This window comes from Lissotriton vulgaris, chromosome 3_1 (assembly GCF_964263255.1).
Source record: "Lissotriton vulgaris chromosome 3_1, aLisVul1.2, whole genome shotgun sequence".
Lineage (NCBI taxonomy): Eukaryota > Metazoa > Chordata > Amphibia > Caudata > Salamandridae > Lissotriton > Lissotriton vulgaris.
The window spans coordinates 698665044-698682363 of NC_141689.1; positions in this window are offsets into that span (position 1 = coordinate 698665044).

Here is a 17320-nt window from a genome sequence, read left to right on the forward strand (position 1 = left end):
TTGTTTATTTGCAATTAGCATAGCGCTCGCATTGAACCTGTAATCATTACCTGATTGTACCGGTGCCACTGGCCATAGCGTAAATCACTATTGTTCCCCAAATCTCGCCCAGTTTCAGTTTCCCTCTGCCGCCATTTTGTTTGTTGTTCTCTGAAGCCAGCCTCTCCGCCCGCACCCGCCTCCCAGCTGCTCCTCCCTCCCAAGGACTAATTAGGCTTGCCCCGCGTCCGGAAACGCTGTGACCACTCTCAGGCTGTAAGAAGCGGTCGCTCCCCACGCTCCCTGCCAGAGATCCTCAGCGCTTGGCTCTGTCTGCTCCCATATCGAATCTTGCCACCTGGTATCGAAGCGCATTGTATTAGTCGCATTGCATTTCAATTGCTTTCACTGATCGCATCGCAGCGCTTGCTCGCATTGTATTTTTCTGCATTCGTCCGTATTTCACTGCTCATATTTGTTTATTTGCAATTAGCATAGCGCTCGCATTGAACCTGTAATCATTGCCTGATTGTACCGGCGCCACTGGCCATAGCGTAAATCACTATTGTTCCCCAAATCTCGCCCAGTTTGTTTCCCTCTGCTGCCATTTTGTTTGTTGTTCTCTGAAGCCAGCCTCTCCGCCCCGCACCCGCCTCCCAGCTGCTCCTCCCTCCCAAGGACTAATTAGGCTTGTCCCGCGTCCGGAAACGCTGTGACCACTCTCACGCTGTAAGAAGCGGTCGCTCCCCACGCTCCCTGCCAGAGATCCTCAGCGCTTGGCTCTGTCTGCTCCCATATCGAATCTTGCCACCTGGTATTGTAGCGCATTGTATTAGTCGCTTTGCATTTCAATTGCTTTCACTGATCGCATCGCAGCGCTTGCTCACATTGTATTTTTCTGCATTTGTCCGTATTTCACTGCTCATATTTGTTTATTTGCAATTAGCATAGCGCTCGCATTGAACCTGTAATCATTGCCTGATTGTACCGGCACCACTGGCCTTAGCGTAAATCACTATTGTTCCCCAAATCTCGCCCAGTTTCAGTTTCCCTCTGCTGCCATTTTGTTTGTTGTTCTCTGAAGCCAGCCTCTCCGCCCCGCACCCGCCTCCCAGCTGCTCCTCCCTTGCCCCTCCCCTCCACTATCCACATATGACAGATGCATTCTCGCGCAGCGTTCACGCGCAGCGGTCACGTCCCAGTCGCGCCGAAGGTGCGCCAAAGGTAAGCCCGTCTACGCCCGTCCGCGCCTGGACCGCACCCAGCGCCATACCCCATGGCCCCCGCAAACCGCACTCCTCCCGTATAACGTATGACGCCGCCACCCTCCTAGCCCTTAACACCGGAAGCACATCACAATGCTACAAAGCTGTCCCAGGACGTACCCACGGTCCCTTCGCCTGCCGCTCCTGCAAATTTACCAGCATCAAGACCCATACCGCATCCACCAATCCCAAACACAACTCGACTCTAACCACCTGAAGTGCATCCTGCTTAACACCCGCTCGATCCACAGACACGCCACCGAACTCTGGGATCTATTCGACACTACATCACCGGACGTCGCCTTCCTTACTGAAACATGGATGAACGCATCATCAACACCCGACATCGCCATAGCCATCCCGAACAATTACAAGATCATCCGAAAAGACCGCACCGTCCAAACAGGAGGAGGACTCGCCATCGTCCATAAGAACTCCATCAAAATCACGACCAGCTCCGATGATAACCTTGCAAACGCCGAACACCTTCACTTCCAAATCCACACCGACCCTAGGACCACACTCAGAGGCTCCCTCATCTACAGACCTCCAGGAACCCGTAAACAATTCAGCGAAGACATCACTGACTTCATCAGTCCACATGCCCTCGCCTCCGAGAACTATATTCTACTAGGAGACCTCTACTTCCACCTGGAAAAGAAAAACGACAACAACACCACCACCCTTCTTGACAACCTGGCCAATCTCGGCCTCAAACAACTTATTGACACCCCCACCCATGTAGCCGGACACACGCTCGACCCAATCTTCACCTCGAGCAAACGCATCTCCTTCGACCGCACCACAGCTCTCCATTGGACGGACCACAGCTGCGTTCACTTCAGCTACAAAACCACCTCGACCCACAACCCCCCACAACCTATTCCCCGAAGAAAATGGAACAAAATCACCACCGACCAACTCCTCTCATCGCTCAACCAAAACCCACCCGTCCCCTCATCGGACCCAAACCAAGCTGCCATCAAATTCAAACAATGGATCACCCACAGCGCTGACGAATTAGCACCCCTGAAAAACCTTCACACCAAACAAGACCGCAAAAAAGCCCCCTGGTTCAACGATGACCTTAAGAAATCCAAAAAGCTATGCCGTACTCTCGAGAAAACATGGAGAAAAAACCCAACCACTGACAACATGACCACCTTCAAGACAGCCACCCGCAAACACCACCAGCTGATTCGATCCACCAAGAAATCAGGATTCAAGAATCGACTCGACAACAACGCACATAACAGCAAGGAACTATTCAACATCGTCAAAGAATTCACCAACCCCACCGCAGCCTCAAACAACATCACTCCCTCCCAAGACCTCTGCAACTCGTTATCCTCCTTCTTTTAAAACAAAATCGCTGACATACATAACAGCTTCGAAAACAGTTCCAACAAACAATCCTCTCCACCCCCCTCTGAACCTAAACCGCCCTCTAACAACCTCAGCGCCTGGAACCCAATCAACACTGAAGACACTATCCGCCTAATGAATTCCATCCACCTGGCTCGCCAACCGACCCCTGTCCCCACCACATCTTCAACAAAGCAGACTCCATCATCGCACCCCATATCCGTGATGTCATCAACTGCTCCTTCAACTCTGCTACCTTCCCAGAAAGCTGGAAACATGCCGAAGTCAGCGCCCTCCTGAAGAAACCCACAGCCGACCCCTCTGAACTTAAAAACTACCGCCCCATATCCCTCCTCCCATTCCCGGCCAAAGTCACTGAGAAAGCCGTTAAAAAGCCAGCTCGCCGCATTCCTCGAATCCAACATTCCCTCGATCCCTCACAGTCCGGATTTCGAGCCAAACACAGCACCGAGACCGCCCTCATCGCAGCAACAGACGACATCCGAACACTACTGGACAACGGAGAAACAGTGGCCCTCATTCTACTCGACCTCTCCGCTGCCTTCGACACTGTCTGTCACAGCACCCTCATACAACGCCTCAGCAACATCGGCATAAAAGGAAAAGCCTTGGACTGGATCATCTCGTTCCTAGCTGGGAAAACTCAGAGAGTCCGACTTCCCCCTTTCAAATCAGAGGCAACCGAAGTCATCTGCGGTGTACCACAAGGATCATCACTCAGTCCCACCCTCTTCAACGTTTACATGAGTCCACTCACCTCCATCGCGCGTCAACACAACCTTAACATTCCTACGCTGACGACACCCAGCTGATCCTTTCCCTCACCAAAGACCCCAAGACCACCAAAACCAATCTTCACGAAGGCATGAAAGAAGTAGCCGTATGGATGAAACACAGCCGCCTAAAACTTAACTCAGACAAAACGGAAGTGCTCATCCTAGGATCATCCACCTCTGCCTGGGACGACTCATGGTGGCCCTCGGATCTGGGCTCAGCACCCATACCCACAGACCATGCACGCAACCTTGGCTTTATCCTAGACTCCTAACTCTCGATGACCAAACAAGTCAACGCCGTCTCATCCTCCTGTTTCAACGTACTATGTATGCTCAAAAAAAATCTTCCACTGGATCCCCACCGAGACAAGAAAGACCGTCACCCACGCACTGGTTACGAGTCGACTAGACTACGGAAAGACCCTCTACGCCGGAATGACAGCCAAATTACAGAAAAAACTCCCAACGCATCCAAAACGCATCAGCGAGACTCATTTTGGACATCCCTCGCCAAGATCACATTACCAGCCACCTGAAAGACCTCCACTGGCTCCCCGTCAACAAAAGAATAACATTCCGTCTCCTCACCCACACACACAAGGCCCTCTACAAACTAGGGCCCGAATGCCTCAACACTCGACTATCCTTCTACACACCCACCCGCCAACTTAGATCCTCCAGTCAAGGCTTCGCCGCAGTTCCGCGTATCCAAAGATCCACCATGGGAGGTAGATCCTTCTCCTACTTGGCAGCCAAGACCTGGAACTCCCTCCCCACTCACCTCCGCCTTACACAGAACCACATCTCCTTCAGAAAAGAACTTAAAACCTGGATATTTGATAAATAATGACCCCCCTCCCCACTCACCTCCGCCTTACACAGAACCACATCTCCTTCAGAAAAGAACTTAAAACCTGGATATTTGATAAATAATGATCCCCCTCCCCAAGCGCCTTGAGACCCTATGGGTGAGTAGTGCGCTATATAAATTCTTGAACTTGAAGGAGTTCACCTGCTGTGTCCCTCAAGGCTCATTCCTCAGCCTCATGCTCTTCCACACATAAATGACCCCTCTAGGCAACATAGTCAGAGCCCACGGTTACAATATAATTTCCTACGCAGGAGACACCCAACTCATCCTCTCACTCCCCGATAACCCCACCACCACCAGAACCAACTTCCACAGATACATGACAAACACCACTGACTGGATGAAGAACAACTGCCTGTAGCTGAACACAGACAAGAAGAAGTACTGATCTTTGGCAACAGCAGCAACACATAGAACATCTGCATATGGCCATCAGACCAAGGACCTGCACCCACTCCCTCAAACCATGTCAGAATCCTCCAAAGCATCATTGACAACAAGCTCACAATGAAATCACAGATGAACACCCTCTCCTCCTCCTGCTTCCTTACTCCGCGCATGCTATGTAAAATCTTCAAGTGATTACCCCTACACACAAGACGCACCGTGACACAAATCCTCTTTACCAGTCGACTCGTCTGTGGCAAGACATGGCTTGGCAGTTCGGGCTGGACTGTTCCCATGAGGCACAGGGTCAGTCTGATTTGCATATAGCCATGTCTGAACTGGGGTGGCAGAGTGGGCTAAAGAATGTGTGATGGATTAAACCCAGATCTTTTGACTAGGTGTGAGTGTTTGATTGATTCAGATGCTCCGTCCATCACCACCCCCATTTGTACCCCCACCTGGATGTCAGCCTCACAATTCAAAAGGTTGCCAAGCCACCAGATCTATTGTTTGATTTCGTCATCTCTGCTGCCATTGATGTTGTTGCTCACTGTTGCCCTGAGCGTATCGTGGACCTCTCCAGACCCCTGACTGCTTCCACCGACCCGCCCGCCTGTCTCCCGCTGCCCGACTGCTCTGATTCTAACTAGAGCGGGCCGCCGAGAGGAGACCGGCGAGGGGCGAACTACATCCCCCAGAAGCCCTTGCTGGGGTCCGTGTCACCGGGGAGCGCAAGGCGGCGCATTTAAACCGCATCAGCCCCATCGAGTGGGGGGATCTCTGCTGCCCTTGCTGTTGTTGCTCACTGTTACCCTGAGCATATTGTGGACCTCTCCAGACCCCTGACTGCTTCCACGGACTCGCCCGCCTGTCTCCCGCTGCCCGACTGCTCTGATTCTAACTAGTGCGGGGCCGCCGAGAGGAGACCGGCGAGGGGCGAACTACATCCCCCAGAAGCCCTTGATGGGGTCCGTGTCACCGGGGAGCGCCAGGCGGCGCATTTAAACCGCATCAGCCCCATCGAGTGGGGGAATCTCTGCTGCCCTTGCTGGTGTTGCTTACTGTTGTCCTGAGCGTATCGTGGACCTCTCCAGACCCCTGACTGCTTCCACGGACCCGCCGGCCTGTCTCTCGCTGCCCGACTGATCTGATTCTAACTAGTGCGGGGCCAGCGAGAGGAGACCGGCGAGGGGCGAACTACATCCCCCAGAAGCCCTTGCTGGGGTCCGTGTCACCGGGGAGCGCCAGGTGGCGCATTTAAACCGCATCAGACCCGTCTCGCGGGACGCAAGCGGGACGCCCGGCGAAGCCCGGGCCAAGGGCGGGCCCGTTTTAGCCCGTTCTAGACCGTTCCAGGCTGGGCTGGGCCACCACCCGTGGTTCTTCCATCGAGCTTCACACATCTCGACGAACCAGGTACATTCTTTCAGTCAACTGTTGTTGCTGCCAGTAGATTTAACGTAACTCTTTAGGAAGAGTCCCAGACTTATCCATCATGACCCGGGAGACTAGAAGTAAGACAGCTATGACCAACGCTCTACCCACTGGCCCCATTGACCGCTTCATTACACGGACCAACGAAGTTATCAACCAAAGCATATCCCTTCTAGAGCGAAGGGTGTCACAAGACCTCGCTATCACCAGAAGGTCGCCATTGGGCCCCTTAGCTTTAGCCCAATCTCTGCTCAAACTGCCATCAGACATACCAGTATTAATACAATCACCAGTATTAATACAATCATTGCAATCACAGCCAACTGTGCTAGCAGAAATCCATTCAATACCGAAATCTATCGACCTTTCTGTCTCGAATCTCTCACTAGATTTAGACACCCTAGGCAACCTAGAAAACACACCTGACCGCCAGCCATTACAGTCTCAGGAAACTTGCACAGGTTCTCAGCATACGGGGGTAAAGGAGGGAGCTGTCCCCAAGCAGAAAAAAGACAAACAGAAAAAGGATAAGAAAAAAGACAATTCAAGAAACACCAAAGCTGCCCCAACTAACAAAGAAAGAACTAATTCTCAAACTACGCAGGGTTTTTCAAACGCTCCGCTCACCCAATCTATTAATTTAACAGATCAACCTGTTAATTTAATTTTTCCATCTACAGTTAACGCGGGGGAGCCCTACAGCTTATGTAGTACAAACACCCAGCTTTTGGCAAGCTTCAGGGAAATCCTAAAACATCACCTCCAACCCCTAGAACGCAGCATAATGGCTATTGAAAAACAACTTGCAAAATTGACTCAAAAACCATCTAGCCATCACAGCATGGTTCAACCGAACATAAGGGCTAATAAGGGAATCTCCACAAATTCTAGCGTTCAAGGCGGTCAAAAAGTCTGTGAACCCAAACCCTCCAAGACGACAATACCTCAAACTACACAAACAAACGCCAAGAAGCCTCTCACCCCAGTTCCCACAACAGATGTGACCACGACTATCACCCTCACCCAGCCAGCGCTGCCACAGCCAGTTCCAACTCAGCCTACTTTTGATAAGGATCCCGTCCAGCCACAATCCCAAAGACCAATTCCACCCCTAATTCCCCGATACCCCACGTTAAACGCACCAGGTGACGAAAAAAGGGGGTTTAAGTCCAGACGCCCGATTCATCTCCCTCGAGAAGCGTCCCCCTTTACCGTCATTCTCACGGGGGTTCCGGAACTCCCGGAAACTATAAAGGAACCATTTTGGTCCCTTCAAAATAAGGTTCTACAGTGGCTTAACATTAACAGGCCAACACAATCTGCATATACCAGCAGAATATCCACTGTATGTAGAGTTTCGTGGATAGGCCCAGAGCCTAAGAGTATACAGGGAGACTGTATTATAGTCAACTGTGAAGACCCGGCTACTGTTGATTATATCTGTTCATGGCCAGTTCTAGCCAAGAGCGGGGGGATTGACGCTTATCGTCTTTCCTTCTTTTATCCCCCGAAATATAACAACCAACATAATAACCAATACCCAATGGCTCCAAATTGGGAGCATCCCCTAGAGAGGCTAAGGGACTATGAGGGTTCTTGGTCTACCCAGAAAAATAGTAGCAGAGAATGGCAACCCCGGCCTTGGTTTCCCAGCAGAGAACAGGTTCCTTTGACGGGGTGGCAAGGTCTTCCAACTAGAAATAGATATGACTGCCTGGAAATGGTTGACTGACCGCTAGCCATCCCACAGTGCACTATCCAGCCACAGAGGACATTTACCCGTTTATCATCTAGAATGAGAGCTTTGGCAAATTCACCGATAAACACAAATCGGTCACTCTCGACTCTTACCTGTGCCCAATCCCCATTATCCTTACATCGTCCCTCTGTCCCTACAGGCTACGTCGTGGAGGATCCTGAAATTTCTCCTGGCCAAACGCCCCCCTTCACCGAGGGCTCCAAATCTCTCTTCCATACTGAGACTTGGATTAGCCCTCTTCAACTAACTATGATTGACAACGCAACTACAGTTTTCTCACATACTCATCCACGTGACTCCCTTCCATCTAACGAGATGTCCCTATCCGTCCTATATTGGAACATTGCTGGCCTCCGCACCAAGATCAACCTACAATCATGGGCGGATACGATTAATGAGAACCACACCCTTTGCCTCCAGGAGACCTGGCTAACGGTCCCCGTCCATCTGGTGGGCTATAAAACTTTCTTTATTCCAGCAACACAGGGTTTGTTCGGAAGACCTAAGGGTGGTCTAACTGTTTACGTAACTAACACCCTTCCTCTTACAACAATTACTAGTTTAAAAGAAGAGGTTTGTTACCAAATTTTAAGTATCCATATCGACAATAGATTCGTATACCTCTTGGTAAACTTATATAACAATCTTTCACCCACTGATTGTGAGCAGATAATAAATGAAATCACTACTTGTATAAAGTCACAGCTGAACAAGCCATCTTCTCTCCCTCTTTATATCATTTGGGGAGGTGATTTTAACATCCCACTATGCTCAAACTACAGAAATGGGAACTGTGGACTGAGCGACGAGACCGACTGCCCTCTGGCCCATTTCGTACATAGCACCAACAGGAACTCCCTGAACGAGAGCCTTTTCACGCTAGAGTTGGACTATGCAAACCAGTTGGTTCACCCTCAAGTCGACTTCTCCACAACATTTCATGGCAGGGGTTTGTCTAGCACAATCGACTTTATTCTTTGCTCGCAGAACTTAAGGGGTCAACTGGCAAAATTCTCCACAGGTACAGATAGTTGTAGTGATCACTATCCTAATCGAATTATAATACAATTACAATCAGTGTCACTCCACACAAATGTCAGAAGCCTGTTAACGCAAGAATCGTTAAAAATGGACATATTGAACGGGTTCTCAGTGAAATGGGCTAAAATAGATCCTGACGCAGTAACAGAGAAAGTCCTTAAAAAAAACCATCAGTTCTGTTAACGATTGCCTAGACCCCTGTTCATCGCCCCAAACAGTGCTGGCCAGCTTTGGCAGGATTCTGGGAACAATAAAAGAGGAACTAACTCGCACTACCACCCGGAAACCATCGGACGAGGGCTGGTTTAATTCCGGGTGTCGGAAAGCACTTTCAAAACTCAAGGCAGCTCTCCAGATTTCCCCGAGGGACTCCCAAGAGATAGCAAAACTAAGAAAACTCTATGAGGCCGAAAGGGTAAAACGAACTAAAGATATCAAAGCTAATCTGTGGTTACAACTTCATGATAGCTGTCGATCAAGGGATAGTGGACATTTCTGGCGTGTTGTAAAATCTCCCTTTTTGTCAAACTCGTCATCATCCCAACATCTCGACGTCGCAATAACTGCAGAAGAATGGGTGGCCCCCTTTCAAGAATCTTTGGAGGATCCCTGACTAAACCAACCGAGGGAAGCTCTACCACTGTTTCTACAGTGGATTTAAAGATTTTCCCACTAAACATCCGGTTTGAGCACGGAGAGGTGATCAGGGCATTAAAAATGTCAAAATCAGGTATGGCCCCCAGTCCAGATGGGGTGCCGGTGGATATTTTCACCCATAACATCGAGCTTTGGTCTCCACTTCTTACCCAGGTTCTGACCGCGGTAACAACTTCGGGTCTTATTGACTCTTGGTCTACATCTATCCTCCTTCCCATCTTCAAAAAGGGCGACCGGAATGATCCGGTTTGCTATAGACCCATCTCCCTTCTGGACTCCCTGGGTAAGGTAGCGGGACGTCTGCTGCTGGAACGTCTCCAGGAGTGGGCAAAAACCAACAACATCTTAACCGACCTCCAATACGGGTTCCAGGAGGGTCTTGGGACAGTAGAGCAGGCCCTGAATCTTGCTCTTCTGATTGAGAAGTATGTGAACGCAAAAAAGGGCCACCTATTTCTGGTATATGTAGACCTCAGTGCAGCATTCCACTGTGTACAGCATTCGGAACTCTGGGCTCTCCTTGAGGAAATGGGCATCGATCCTGCTCTGATAGTATTTTTGCGCGAACTGTACTCCGACGCAACCGCAAGAGTTAGGTACGGGATCAGCGGAGAACTTACCCCCCTTTCCAAATTACAAAAGGAGTCAGACCGGGCTGTGTACTGGCTCCCTTCTTGTTCAACCTGTACACCAATGGCTTGGAGGCAGCCATGCTAGAAGGTGGCCAGGATCTTCCACAAATCAAACATCGCCCCATACCAACGCTGTTATATGCAGACAACTCAGCCATCTTCGCCAGGACGCTGACCCAACTTCAAGCACAGCTTAATAAGTTCTGTTCTTATATGGATTCTCTTGGCCGTAAGGTTAACATAAAAAAGACATTCGTAATGCACCTTGGCCCTAAAATAAAATGCCCTAAACCCATTTTTGTGGATAAGACCAAACTTGAAAGAACCTGCGTCTATCCCTACCTGGGCATCCTGGTGGACGATTCTTTGAGCTGGCGGCAGGCCGTGGCAAGCAAAAAACTGCTCTTCTCGAGAGCCAAGGCAGCCCTAGTTTCTTTCTCAAGGAAACTGGGGAAACCGGCTCCCCCTGAATTACTCACAATATACTATGCAAAATGCCACAGTGTGGCAACGTATGGTGCAGGGGTCTGGGGCTACGGTCCGATAAGCCCACTCCAAGTGATTGAGAACGAGTTTGTTAAATATCTGTTGGCCTTACCACACAGTGCCCCAACCTATGCCTCGCTAGCTGAACTAGGCATGGATTTTATCTCGGACACCATCCGTTGCCAAGCCATGCTTTTGTGGCACCGTATATGGACCAAAGAGGAGTGCCACTTAACGCGTTCCTTAATTTTAGATTGTATAGCCCTTGACAACTGGGAAAAAAATACCCTGGCTAGTATACATCAGGAACTTTTGTCGGGACATGGACCGTACCAACTTCTTTAACGATCCATCGAGCATGAGTGACATATCGAGAAAAGACCTCAAAAAGTTATGTCTGTCCCACTTAAGAGCGCTCCGATGTTCAGCAGAGCTTGTGAAACCCACAAACTCACAAGTTATTGCTGTACAGACCCATCTGGGTATCCAACCATACCTAACCTACCCCTTGAACAACTATGAAAAGTATCTCCTTACAAGGTTTCGTTTTAATTCTTTTTTCCGGCTTGTAACCTTTCCAAATGTCCAAAATTGGTCCCCTACTATTATTTCTTGTCCCTGTGATAATGTTTCCCCCCAATCGACAATACATATTCTTTTTTTCTGTAAATTTTATTCTTTTCCTAGGAAGGTTTGGATTTTGCCCTTACTAAGATTAATCGGCCTAAGAACTTGTCGTCCAGCATATTTATCTTTGCAATGTCTGGAGTCTCCTTTTATAGCGAAGTATGTAGCTAATTTTTTAAAAGCTTGTATCAAATAACGACGTAATCATGAGTAATTCATATTTTAGTCTATGCTCTTTTTTATCCTGTTTATAACATGATTGACTTACTCCTTAAACGTCTTTTAACATTATATAATTTTAATGTTTTTCTTTGTACTTTTTATGGTTGCAATAACATGTGGCAATCGAATAAAAGTTTATGAAACGAATGGATTTCGTTATCAGCCCATCTCCTACCTGAAAAGTGCCCAGGTCCCATTGATCTTTGATTTTTACAGAATCAAAGAACCCTTTTGAAGTACACAAGAGAGCCTTGCCCTCCCTCAAGTGTGTGTCTGGCCCAGCTCTCATGAATGTAGACATTCCACAAATCTGTATGAGAAAATTGTTTAAAGCATAGTCTTGCACCACATCAAAAGTTTACAAAAGAGGCGTTCACATTGCCGCAGTGACCTTAAATTCCAGTAATTTAGAAGGCCAGGTGGTGTGTAATCTTAAAACTGCAGCAGCCATTCCCACTCAAAAGTCTCCCTTCTCCAAGAGGAAAGGGAACTTCCTGGATTATGCTCATTTCGTATAATTAAGACAGTAGAAAGCAAGCACCTGATACAGAATGAGATGTTCAACGTAGATTTGTGCCAATATGGGATCCTTGAGGTTCCGGAATTGATGGCTGGGTTAGTGGCCCTTAAACATTTACAGTGGCCCAATAACACTTAGACTAGCTTTGATAACTGGAAAATGAAGAGGTGCAAATCATACTGGCACCAGACAGAATGATATAATATCATTGAAATCAACTGTAAAAACCAGGCCATAAAACACACCCACAAACTGATTAAAAAGGCCTACACTGACCTATCACATCAGCCTTGCTCTTAATACCAGATTGCTGTATAAGCAGTCTGGTCCGTTTTTGGTTTTAAGCAATCTACATGATTATTGTTCTGGTGATCCTTCTTGACAACAAAGCCAAAATGTATGAAAAATCCAATTGCACGAACTCGAAACATTGACTGCAGAGGCCAATCTTCTCCTATTTCACCAGAATAATGTTAGGCATGGGAGTATAGCATTTGACAGTGCATTAAACATTTTAGGTCAAAATACGATGATCTCCGGGTACCAAATTATATTTATTTAAGTTTTCTAGAATACTCGGTCACATTTGACTAGGTTAACAAAGCCACTTTGTGAAATACGTTATTTCTCTTGGATATTTCACTCTCTGTTTAATGTAGTCGAACTTCTGCAATGCAGGACCAGTGACCAAAAGGATACAAACAATGCAAGACCTGCAGCACTGCAGTGTGCTGGCCTCTCTTCTAGTTAATTGTTTGTATCAGGTATGGGTGCGTCTATGTAGGTAGTTAGAAATTTCCCACCGAAATTAGGGTCCAGCATATCTTACTGCTTCAGTATCCCAACAACACAGCTATTCTTGAATACAACCACTGTTAGCCATCAAATAATTAAATTGCAGGAATGACTTAATTGTAAACCTTAATAAAACAAAAATAATTTCTTATGGCCGAACCAAAAACAAATTTTGTTGGAATATGGCAATGCAAGGATAGAGCAAACAATGTCTAAAAGTAGCTTTGAGTGTGAGTAAAAACATTGCCTGGTTATGAGGTCAACCTGAATGCTTTTAAATTAAAGTCTGCTTTGAATAATACTAATTTAAAAATCTGTTCATCAAGCTCTTTAACTCTGCAACATTATTACCTATACTTAAAGCCATCTTAGGCTCTTATCTAGACTTTGGTGGAAGGAGTGGGGTCCGCCAATCTCTAAATTGGGGCCTTAGTCTTTGCACTGCCATATTATTATCTGAAGTTCAGAGATACAATCGCCCATAGCTGGACAAAGCACTAGTGAGGGTGTCTGAAGTTAAATTTTACCCTGTTCAGGCTCTATTCATATTAGAATTTGGACTGGTAAACGTACGCTCATAAACCTCTTATTCATTATTTTTCCCTCTTAAGAATTGCTTTGCATCGAAGAACACCTCAAAAGTTTTATTATGTTCAGAACTGCTGGTCACCTCTAACAGGGGCTGTACCCTTGAAATGTATCATCAAAATGTTAGGGGCAAAACACATGGTTATAGAAACTTTTAGTTCAAAACCAGGAAAGAGGTCCCACTTCCCAAGGGGACAGGATACCAAAATAAGACACTTCTGTCAAGGACATGATCCCCTTGGACTCCTTTTAAAGCATACAAGCACCGTCCGTTGTCATACGTGCACCATCCAAATCATCAACATTCATGCGAAACCAAAAAGGTAATATAAAAAAGAGATCTTTTGCTATTATATTTTATTCTATATGCTCCTCTTCGGATTCAAAATGAACAAGTAAAAATAAAACTATTAAAAACATACATATCATCAAATGTACATCAAATGATCAATGGAAACTAAAACGATTTAAAAATGGCACAATCAGAAAGACAGGGACAAATCTTGGAGACAAAAAACCTAATTTCATTAAATTGGCACACCAAGTCTTACAACTAGATAACCAAGGTCAACACTTTTTCAATTTATCCTTTTTTCTTAGTGACTCCTGGGGCTGCTTGGGTGCTTAAAGAACACAAAGCGAGACGTTTCGGTGGCCAATGTCGATTTCCCATATTTTTACCCTTTATGTTTTTGCTGGTTATAGAACTTTGTGCACTTTACCTCTGCTAGCTATTCATAAAGTACCTGTATTCCTTCTTTGAGCCTGGTTGGAATTGCACAACTCTAATTGTTATGTTATGCAGAGTTGCAGAACACACTATCACTCGGGAGGGTATCCTGACTGAGGAAATGTGAGGCTAATCCCACCTAGGGCCTAGTGTGACTACTCAAAAAGCCCATGTCTTCAGATTTTTGCTGAATTGAAGAAGTGAGGAGAAGGCTCTTGCGTGTAGCAGCATGTCGTTCATGCTTTAGGAGCAGTGTAGTAGAAGGCTCGACTGCCAGATCTTGTTTACCGTATTTGTGGGATTTGTGCAAGCAGGACTGCGGACAAGTGGAGATATCTAGAAGGTTTGTGAAAGCGGAGGTGATTCTTGAGGTATGCTGGGCCTCTGCTATGTAGCGCCTTGAAAGTGTGGGTGAGGAGTTTAAATTGTGTTTCCTTGTGAATGGGGAGCCAGTGGAGTGTGATGGAGCAAGATTTTGTATGTAAAGAAACTTGCTCAGATGCAATACTTTCAAATAGCATGTGATACTGTAATCAATATGTCTGTAAATACCAATAATTGCATTATACATTTTTACATTAAAGCTAGGTGAAGCTTGCCTATGTGTTCTACTAATAAGTAACCCGAGTGTCTAAATATGGCTGCCGAAAACGTGGGAACTTTCTGCGCATGCGTCCACTGCATCTACGTAGTATGATGTCTTTCGCTTTGGTGGGAAATCTTTGCAGCTGCACAGTAGCTATTAAAATGGACGTTTTAAACTCACATGCTAATCCACATGCCATGCTTAAACTAAACCTTGCACGTTTTATTATACTGCTAATGCAATAGCTCAAATAAATTAAAGGGATTAGAGTAGGAATAAGTAGTATACAGTGCATTCATTTATTTTTGCACTCTAAAATGTTTTTCTTTAACTTTATTATCAGCTCGTATTTGGGCCTGGAGGGTGACTGAAATCTCCATCCCGCATGGTTATGTGCAAGCGCACCAAAACTCTGTCAGAATCCATGACTTGACATTGAAACCCAGCCAAGGACACTCTAGTAAAGAAGCCTTGGGAACATGACCTTACGACCCGAAGAAGGAAAGGAGAAGAAGTCAAAATTTGTATAGATTTTAATCAAAATTAATATGAAATGCGGGTGGGAATAAAGCATGGGAAAGTAAAATTATGGGGCGGAAATAAAATTAAGGGGCAGAAATGTAGAACAATGAACTAAAGAAAAGACATTACATGAGTATAGTGTGATGACCTCTCCCCATCCCATTGTCCAATCAGATGTAGGGGTGTTCACGAATATTGAAACATTGGGGGGTGGTACATACACTTAGAATATTATAACTAAGGTAGGCTTAGTCAGTTAGATCTCTCAGACCGACAGACCATCAGACTTGTCACCGACCTGTCACTGACCCATCACCGAAGCAGATGAGGGTGGATACCATGGAGGTCGGAGACTCTGTTCGAGCACTCGTATAGAAGACTCGAGAGAGAGAGAGAAGAGATGGAGCAAGAGAAGAGTCGGAGATGTTCCTGAAGAAGAATCTGTCCATCCAGAAGGGGGAAGAATCGAAGAGAGTAGAACCAGAGAGGGGTGTGATACTGGTGTTGCACTTAGAAGAGATCACCTATCCCGTCCTGAACCTGTTCTGAATTGTCGACTCCTGACTACTCGGGAGTCCCCTTTTCAGCTCCTTGGCCAGTAGTTGGACCTCTCACCATTCTAGATAAATATAATTCTGTGTAGTATGTCCTTGTATTGTTCTCTGATTCCTCCCTTCAGAGGGGACCAATGTCATGAGATGTAACTAGGTAATTTGTGTTTTACTTTGATCATTTCCTTAAAAAATTAGTGTAGTACATGTATTTGTATCTGACTCACAAAATTATTTACTAGATAAAACTTAAAAATCTCTTGAGTCTGTGGTCATTTAAAGATAAAGGTAAATGTCATTTATACCTATTCTGCTAACAAACTGATCTATTGACCAGAGGAAATCAATAACCAAGGTGTTAAGGGTTGGTAAGAATTTGTGCAGAGGTAAAATCATCATGAGGGAAAAATAATCCTGATCACAGCGGTGATTATCGGCTTAGGCGTGAATGTTTATGGGCCCAGGTGAGAATGGTAGTTTTATGTGTAACCCAAGCTGGTAATCTCGCTGCATCAGTTTTCCTTGGTAGCAGAGGATGGTTAGGTTTTAGTTAAGTTAGGTAGAAAATTGTGTATTGAAATATTGATTTATATTTTAACCAAAACCTGTATGTATTGTTTTATGTTGTCTGGAAATTTCCCGGGAATATTGAATAGCGGGTGGTAAATGAAAGCAATACTGCAGTAAGGTTACTTGCCTTGATGAAGAAAGTGTAAAAGTTATGTAGAACTTGAAGTACTGGTTTAGGGATTATTTTCTTGTAGAAAAGTGAGAGTGGTTGGTAGCAAAAGAGTTCACTAGTGAAACTTTGGTCTTAAATCACCTAGAAAGGGTAATACTGAGGGTGCTTGAGTGAGGAGTAAGCAGGAGAGGTTTTACTCGTAGTGTGTGAAGGGTAAACAGAAAAGTTTTACTCGCAGTAGAAGTAATTGACTTTTCTTTGAATTTAGTAAATCAGGCACAGGCACGTTGTTAATTAATGAAATGTGTAAGTAAAATTGAAAGAAATTAGGTTTCGCATTACCTTGCAAAGGAGGGGTCAGTTGCGAGTGCTGCATTTACATCACTGAGAGCCACGCTGGGATTGGGTGAGACAGCGGGCATGTGGCTGAGGTAAAATTGTAAAGGGGGGTGAGTAGAGAGGAGTGAAACTGACGTCACTGAAAAGACGCCCACACATTGGTTAAGGTAAATAAGCTAAACAGAAGTTCATTGGTCACCAAACTAAAATACGTACTCGTTTTGCAGAAGCTTTAAAGTAAAAGCGAACATTTGATTAGTCACCAAAATAGAAGTTCCGGTAATAACAGACAGTGGAATTTGTATGTGGAGCCATGATCCAACTATAATAGGGACTCGTCCAGACAGAAGATTTCCAGGATTTGCCCACAAGCAGTATATTAGAGGGAATCCACGTAAAATGTACGGAGAGAAAAGGTAATATGTAATTTATGCAGAAAATAAAAGAATATTTTGGAAAGGATAAACCCATAAAAACTAGCGAAG